This window comes from Vanellus vanellus (assembly GCF_965231255.1).
Source record: "Vanellus vanellus genome assembly, chromosome: 6".
NCBI classification, from domain to species: Eukaryota; Metazoa; Chordata; class Aves; order Charadriiformes; family Charadriidae; genus Vanellus; species Vanellus vanellus.
The window spans coordinates 50,415,655-50,423,529 of record NC_138911.1 but is presented as its reverse complement, the minus strand read 5'-3'; positions in this window follow the sequence as shown (position 1 = coordinate 50,423,529).

Sequence of the window (7,875 nt, the reverse complement as noted above, 5' to 3'; positions counted from 1 at the left end):
TCTCTGTGATATGGGGACAACAGATGTGTGTAAAGCATTTACATAACTTGAGTCAGAAATTGCTCAATATGTATAAAGAGTTGGTGCAACTTCCTACATAGTACCACTTTAAGGACTTCACAATTCAAGAGCATACATTCCTTAAGACTGTAGACATTCAAGGTAAGTAAAATAAAAACAGTTAATTACAAATAGGAAACTTTTTTTAAGTTGCCACTTTGGATCACACCTGTTGCATTAATACTTTTGATGTATATGTATAAACTTGAATGAACAGCAACTTCCATAAGTTTTACATGTAAACCACAAATATTCTTTCTATGGTATGTCAAACTGGCCATTAAAGTTTTATCAAATCTTAAAAGGAAAGGAGGAAGAGGCAATTTAGCTCCTAAAATAAAAGAGCATAAAAAAATATAAGAAAATAAATATACATACAGAAACAGTAAATTTAAAAAAATACATAGAAATAAATATTGTGGAGTAGAATATCTATGGAAAATTATTTGAAATCTTCATTTACAACTTATGCAAACAGATTGCATAAACATGCTTTATGACATGTATATGCATTTATAGACTTATTTCTTTGAATCTCAAGTTCAGATGAAACATTTATGGAACGATTTAAAATAAGTTTTTGGGAAGCAACTTGATCTGAGACAACATGTAGGCAGAAAAGAAGAGGGCGAATATATAAATAGATTATTTTCTTCTATTAGTTTTTTCAAATCTAGTCTTAGATGATTGTAACTGCCATAATGACATTTAACAAGACAGAAGGTATCTTCTCATGGTGTAAGAATACCACATTAATACTTTGTTTCACTTTCTTACAAGTAGCCTTTAAAAAACTTTCAGGAATGTCTCTCAAAAAAAAGAACCAACCAAACCCTCTGTTTTTCTAAGTATGATTTACCATCTGTTCTCAGATAGAGCTAAAGATGAGCTATATTATTTCTATATATTTAACAGCCTGACCTTTTCAGATTAATGTCAGAGGTGTTGGAATAAATTTTTGACAGCATAGTGAAGAAAAGATATCAGTACTCCGAATGCAATGTTTTGTATACGTGTCTTTCCAGTACTATGCACAATCAAACATGTGAGGAATGTGTAGAAGCAAATGGAATTTTCCCCTATTTATCCTAAAGAAACACAACCACTCTGGCTTTTGCTTTTTAAACAGAATGCTGTTAAGATCTCAAATGACAAGAATGTTAGAAAAACTGCCTCAAAGGGAAACAAATCTTGTTTGTGATCTTTAGAAAAGAAAAATAAAAAAGAATATTGCCTAGCACTGTCAAGAGACAACAAACTCATTCTGCATTTACTTTTAAAACAATTCAGATATAAAAACTGACATCTTTAAAAAAGGGCGAAAATCCTAACAATAACACATAACCTTTGCTATCCATTGCATTGTAAAGAAGGAATGTTAATTACTTTTTTTTTTTTTCTTTCAATGTCAGGAAAGCCTTAATTTCATCTACCCTAAAAATATGCCCAGACCACAAGTATTTGAAAGCAAGAGAACACCTGCGAGTCAGGCAAGAATGAAACAGAGACTGCCAAAAGCTGCAATTTTCCTTACTTGGTTCTTTGCTGTGAAATGCATCAGGGGTATTATCAGATCATTCACTGACATCAAAAAGAGGGACTCACAGATCTGTCTGTCACAAACATAGTTCCTAATCCTAAATCTACTGTGGCCAAGAGAAAGATCCTCACTTATTTCAGTGGCAAACTATTTGCAGGCTACAAATATTATTAAACTCAATACGGTTACATCAATGTATTGAAGCAAAGAATTTAAAACTGTTACTTATATATAAAAGCACAAAATGTAAACTTTAATGTATTTACATCTGCCTGTTCTATTTCATAGCAAGTTTTAAGCACCACAATTTTTCTACTTCAGAAAAAAAAGAACTGCGCTCTTTAGAACTATAATTAAAATTACTACTGTCAGGAGTTTATTTTTTTTTAATATTAAAAAAACAACTGGCAATTTAAGTTTCTGGTTCTTTCTTTTTTCATTGCATCCATTCAGAAATGATTACATTCAGTGCAACAATATAAATTCCATATACTTTCCAATTGAAATTTTAAATGAAAACCGTGGGTTTCAATGGCTTCTGCTTATTTGGATGAAACAACAGACCTCGGTCAATCTGCCTCTGTTTTACTGATGCTAGAAATATTCTGTCCAGGTTTAATTATGTGGACTTGTTAGGCATGCAGTTAAAACAACGTAAGTGTAATGTCTCTGTATCTCTTCTGTAGTTGGATGAATTAAACACAGGGAAAGTAGTTTTTCTGCTATTGTTATGTATAGTCACAATTCATGCTACACAGGGCTTAATTTTCAACCTGCCTAACACTGCTCAAGGGACATAAGCATGTGATTTACCCATGCCGGGAGTTTTCAGCAGGACAGTCATGACCGCCCATGTACTTCTCAGTAAATTCTCTAAATTATACACTTAAACATGCTATGGACCTTCATCTTTTTCTCTCTTTGTACTTGCAAGGTTGAAGGAACAGATATCATTATCTTAGATTTGATATATAGTGGAATATCTCAGCAATGTATTATTTTAATCTTAATAAATATTGCTGGAATTTGGGAAAATTAAAGTAATTGTACATACTCGGCTAAAACCAGGAAATTAAGTGGATATCCAGAAAGTCACTTTAGCCTGGAAAACCTAGTCTTACTAGAGGTCTTCTTCAGTTAATGTAGGGAAAAATGTTCTGTGAAGAATATTCAGAGTATCTGAGTCCATATTGTGAAATATCTTATGAAGTAGCCTCTCTATTTCTGTTGAAATAAAAAGGTATTAGCATCTCACAGCTACAGCTGACCTTTCTAAATACCTAAATACTCTCCTAACTGGTTTGCCAGGATGTTACATTAGAAATCTGAAGACAAGGTCCAAATTGCTTTCAACAAAGTCATATTTCCTCTCCAGAAATTCATTTTAAAAACCATTCTGAAAATCAGAACTTAGCTATTCTACATATGTGATTTATTTAAGTCTGGAAAGAAAATACCTTTAAGCTTTGCTCAGAGTTTTCATCCGTATCTGAGTATCTACATGGCTAAATGTGAAGATCACAGATCGAGTAGCTGTATGACCTTACACTATAAGATCGTGTATTATATGCATTCATTATGTTAACATATTCTCTAAAACTACTCCCCTTTCTTCCCTACTTAAAATTACTTTATTTTTCATTGATTTCTCTGGGTGATTACCTTTGAAAGCTGATTCATGCACTCACTTTCACAACTTGGGCATTACTCTGTCACTGCCTCTGAGGCAGAGAAAATTACAGATATGCAAAGAAAAATAAAATTGGCATTTGTTGCCAAATATTCATGCCTGAACTGAGTGGCATGGATATTCACCAACATTGCAATGTGACAGTATCTTGGGATGAAAACTGATTGCCATACCCTTTTTTTCTCCCAGTACCCTCGATTCCCACAGGAAAGAATCCAGACAGGTTCACCGGGGAAGTATTTCACTCCACACATTTCCTTACTGTGGATGGTGACTAAACAGAACTGCTATGATTGAAGCAGAGCTGCTGAAAGTTTTAGACTGGACCTCTGTGATTTTACCTAAAATTTACTAAAGCGAATAGCAAGCCATTCTTTTGACTGTAGCGGGCTTTGGAACACCATTGAAATTCGCATTAATTATAACAGGAGATACTTTCATTAAGTCCAAAATAAGAAGCTCATTATATCCCTTTTTTGGGTACGTAGTAAAGAAATTGAGTGGTTAACAATAATATGGAAATATATGTTATAATGTTTAAAAGAGAATAAACTAACCCAACAGTACCTCGTGGAATGTGACACCGCAAAAAAAGAAAAGTCTCAAGAAGAATTCAAGATAGTCCAATTTGATGAATAAACAAACCACTATGTTATTAATTTACAAGGGGAAAAAAGTGTAAAATATTTAAATATAGTGTATCTCTAGATAAAATATTTATATATTATACATATATAAAAATACATATCAGATGTTATATTTTATATTAATGGTATGATCATAATATAATACTAATGTAATGTAATATAACATGAATATGATATGAAATGATATAACACATCATAATGCATATTATGTCACATTATATCATTAATTAAATTTTACATAGGTTGTATATTATAATAGATCAATAGAACATAATGTTATATTTACATCTAATACAATATTTGTACGTAAAATATTTTTTAAAATAAATACATGTATGTGTGTATATATATATACACCAAGAATTTTATTCAAATTTTCTGATTTAGATATGCTTAAACCAGTAATCAGTAGAAATCAATAACAATATAGTCCAGGGTGCTGTGAGATTTATTCACATCAAGCAAGGCACAGTTTTTTAGTAAGGCCAGTTTGATAGTACTGAGAAGAGAAGATGAATTTGGAAGCATGTCTTAGACCACTGCCGGACCTTACAGTTATTTATTTTTCTTTATTAGGTTCTTCAGCCTAGAAAGGACAGAAAACATTCAAAATGGACAAATTGCACTCTCCACACGTACACACAGAGACGTGCACACGTGCATGCGCACACACACAAACACAGAGTAGGAATCATTCAAAGAGATAAGGCAGAAACGATCTAAATAGTAATTAATTTGAACTGTTTTAATAATATGAGAACTCCAGAAGGGTGTAAACTTGAGAGAATCCCGGTGAGATACAGACATAAAGTTCAGTGGAGAGTTTACAATGCCAGAGATCATTAGGAAAGAGTAATGCAATTTTAGTAATGCAATGCAAGGAGAATATGCTAAGGCAACACATGACAGGTAATGAAGGTGACGGTTTTTGGCAGGTATCTGTGATTTACCTTTGTCTGAAGCGTGATTAATCCTGGCCCCTCCAGTAGCAAATCCACACTGCTTCTTTGAAAAGTGAAAATCTAGAAGAACTGACTACAGTTATTTTATGAGATGTTTTATTTCTCTCAGTAATTAGCTCTTGAGAAAAAAACCAGTCTTTGGGTGAATCTCATGTGGAGTGGTCTCTTCAAGCTGAAGTAGTGTCTTCATTGGTATTCTAGTAGCACAGGAGATTTATGTATTTACTTATTTGCTTTGGTCAAAATTACATTTTTTTTCGTTGTTATTTTTTTTTTTGCCTACTGAAGGCTTCTCTAATGGAGGAAAAGTTATGTCTGTCACGGGATCTTTCTGCAGTGACAGTATCATAATTTTTTGTCCATTAGGGTTGACAGTGATGATTTCTTCACTGTGACATAGCATTTCTCCCACCTTTTCTTTTCCTGAGTGTATGCTGACAGGGGAACAGACCTATCTGAAAAACAGGCACTGTTACGTGTTCCTGTGGTTTTCAGTCATGATCATCTTCCCCATGTGCTCTTCCACCGGTCTGGATGAGTGCCGTGCAGACGGCAGCATGGGGCACAGGCCATCCTGCCTATTTCAGCAACTCCCTGCTCAGCAACAGTTGCACCCTCCCGAAGCAGTTTCAGATCCTTGTCGATCGCATCACAGGCATTTTCTTAAGCTACATAGGTGGGGTTTTACTCTATTCCATTATAACTTTCTCATAACTGTTGAGGGTACTGCTCAGACGTAATATTCCTAAATGTTCAGGATTAACTTTATTTTCATAATGAAAAAGTTAACGTCAACGTTACAAAGGGTGTTAAAACAGTATGAGGATTACATACAAACAAATACAATCTCTTTTTTGAAGAATTTGGTGATTACTGTGCCAATAAAAGACCGCCTTAGCTTCCTACCATCCACGCTTCATCTCCTGTAAAGTGTACTTAGGTCAAATTGCAGTTTCTTAATGCTCCTGCTGTGGGAGTTTTGACACTGAGAAGTCGTGTGTGGGAGGTGTGCTTGTCAGAGAGACACACTTTGAGATGCTCTTTGTTTGAAACCAACCTGCCTTGTCATGTGTGTTTGGTATAGACCCATGCCGTTTTGAAGAAGCAGGCGAGGAATCTTTGTTATCTGCCTACTATTACACTTCAAGGTTGTGATTCTTTAGATGAAGCTGCAGTTGTGCTAAGAAGATGACACCTGTGCTGAATTCAGTTCTGGCCTCTGAGAAGAGTTTGCAGAATGAATGAGGGTGATAAATTTCTTAGATCTGGAAATCTGTTTCTCAGGCTATCAGTTCTGCTCATAATCCGAATGATACGAAAATCACATAAATCCTTCTCTGTTGTGGTAACCCAATCTGTCTTGTACCGCTGCCTGAAGTACACACGTATCTTGGTAATTCTGTGATTCACAAACCACTGGAAGTTTTTGTTAGCTGTGCAGAGCTGGTGCTTGCTGAAAAAGCAATTACTGAATCTCCGAGAGTTATGGTTTACCTTAGCAATTAGTGATGTTTTAAATTGTCGCCAAATTCCGATTTTTGTCTGATCAGAACAAGTGACAGTAGGAGCGTAAACACTATTCAGAAAGAGTTACCTACTGTCCTTCATGGGCTCGCACAAGTTTGTCAAGGACTTACTGCTTTCTTCATGAGAGTTTTATTGCTTGGATAAAAGTGTTGTAACGTGTCACTGTCTGGGTTCATGACGTTTCTCAGAAGTCTACCAATCCAGAAGTGTATTCATCACTTGTTTCATGTGTAGAGGAGTCTTGCTGGCCTAAAGCCTTGCCTGGTAGGGTCATCCTTTGTTCAAATATGTCCGTAGTGTTGACATCAGAGATATTTCACAGTATTTATGTCTAGTGTTTGAGGCATATTATGCACACACATATATATGAATTCACTTAGAGTTTTGCATACTAAAGCAGCAGTAGCAGGGTGTGGGGACTTGGTGAAACAGGTAATCTTTGAAGCGTATTTTTCTTCTCCCTTCTTGAGGCAGGTGTGAGTCATGACAGAAACGGGCATAAACTCTCCTCCCATGAGAACTGAATGCTGTGCCTTATATCCTCAGGTGGTATAAATAGCATAAGTCGATATAGAAGTGCCAATTTACATAGATTTTTACACAGAATTTGGCTAAATGACAACTCATAAGGATATGATAACATTCTGCAAGTATTTGAAGGCCATAAACACTAAGCAGGGGGAGAAATGATTTAGGGTGGCATAAGCAGACGTAATTAGGAGCAATGGGAGGAAATTAAGGGAGGAAAAAATTAGGCTGAATATCAGAAACAATTTTCTGACAGTGAGATATATTAGACTGTGGAAAATAAGTCTCCCAATGGACATTCCATTGCTCATGATGTTTAGACTGCACAAAGTACTAATACATGTACAACAGGGACTAATTTTGCAATGTCTGGTTCATAGACTGGAAACCAGAGACCTTTAATGGGGTAAAAAGAATTCCGCATTAAGAAAAACAAACAAATAAGTGGTTTTCTATCACTTTCACCAAATGCATGGATATGCCTGTATCTTTTATGTAAGTGCATTTGTACATGCATACATATATAGTGAGAAATTATTTTCCTTTTGTTTCTGAAGAGTGAAAAGGTTTGTTTTGCATATAATCTGATTTCCTTCAAAAAGTATAACTTCTGTTTGGTGATAATGGCAAATTTCTTCTCCTCATCTAGCTACTAAATGCAAAAGTGCTACATTTGTTAATATTCAATTACTATTTTTTTTCAAACTCAGGTGCACACTTTTTGTTAACTAGAGAAAAAATAATGCACTTATTTTATTATAGAAAGGTTTCAGTCTGTTACAGAACTGGATAGCCTTCTGGAACTTTATGAATATTTTTGTGGATGTTGACTTTGGAATATTTCTTATTCTGAAAATAGCTGAAAAAAAGTTCTGAAATCATTAAAATGCCCCATTTTAATAATTTTTCAAATGAATGGTT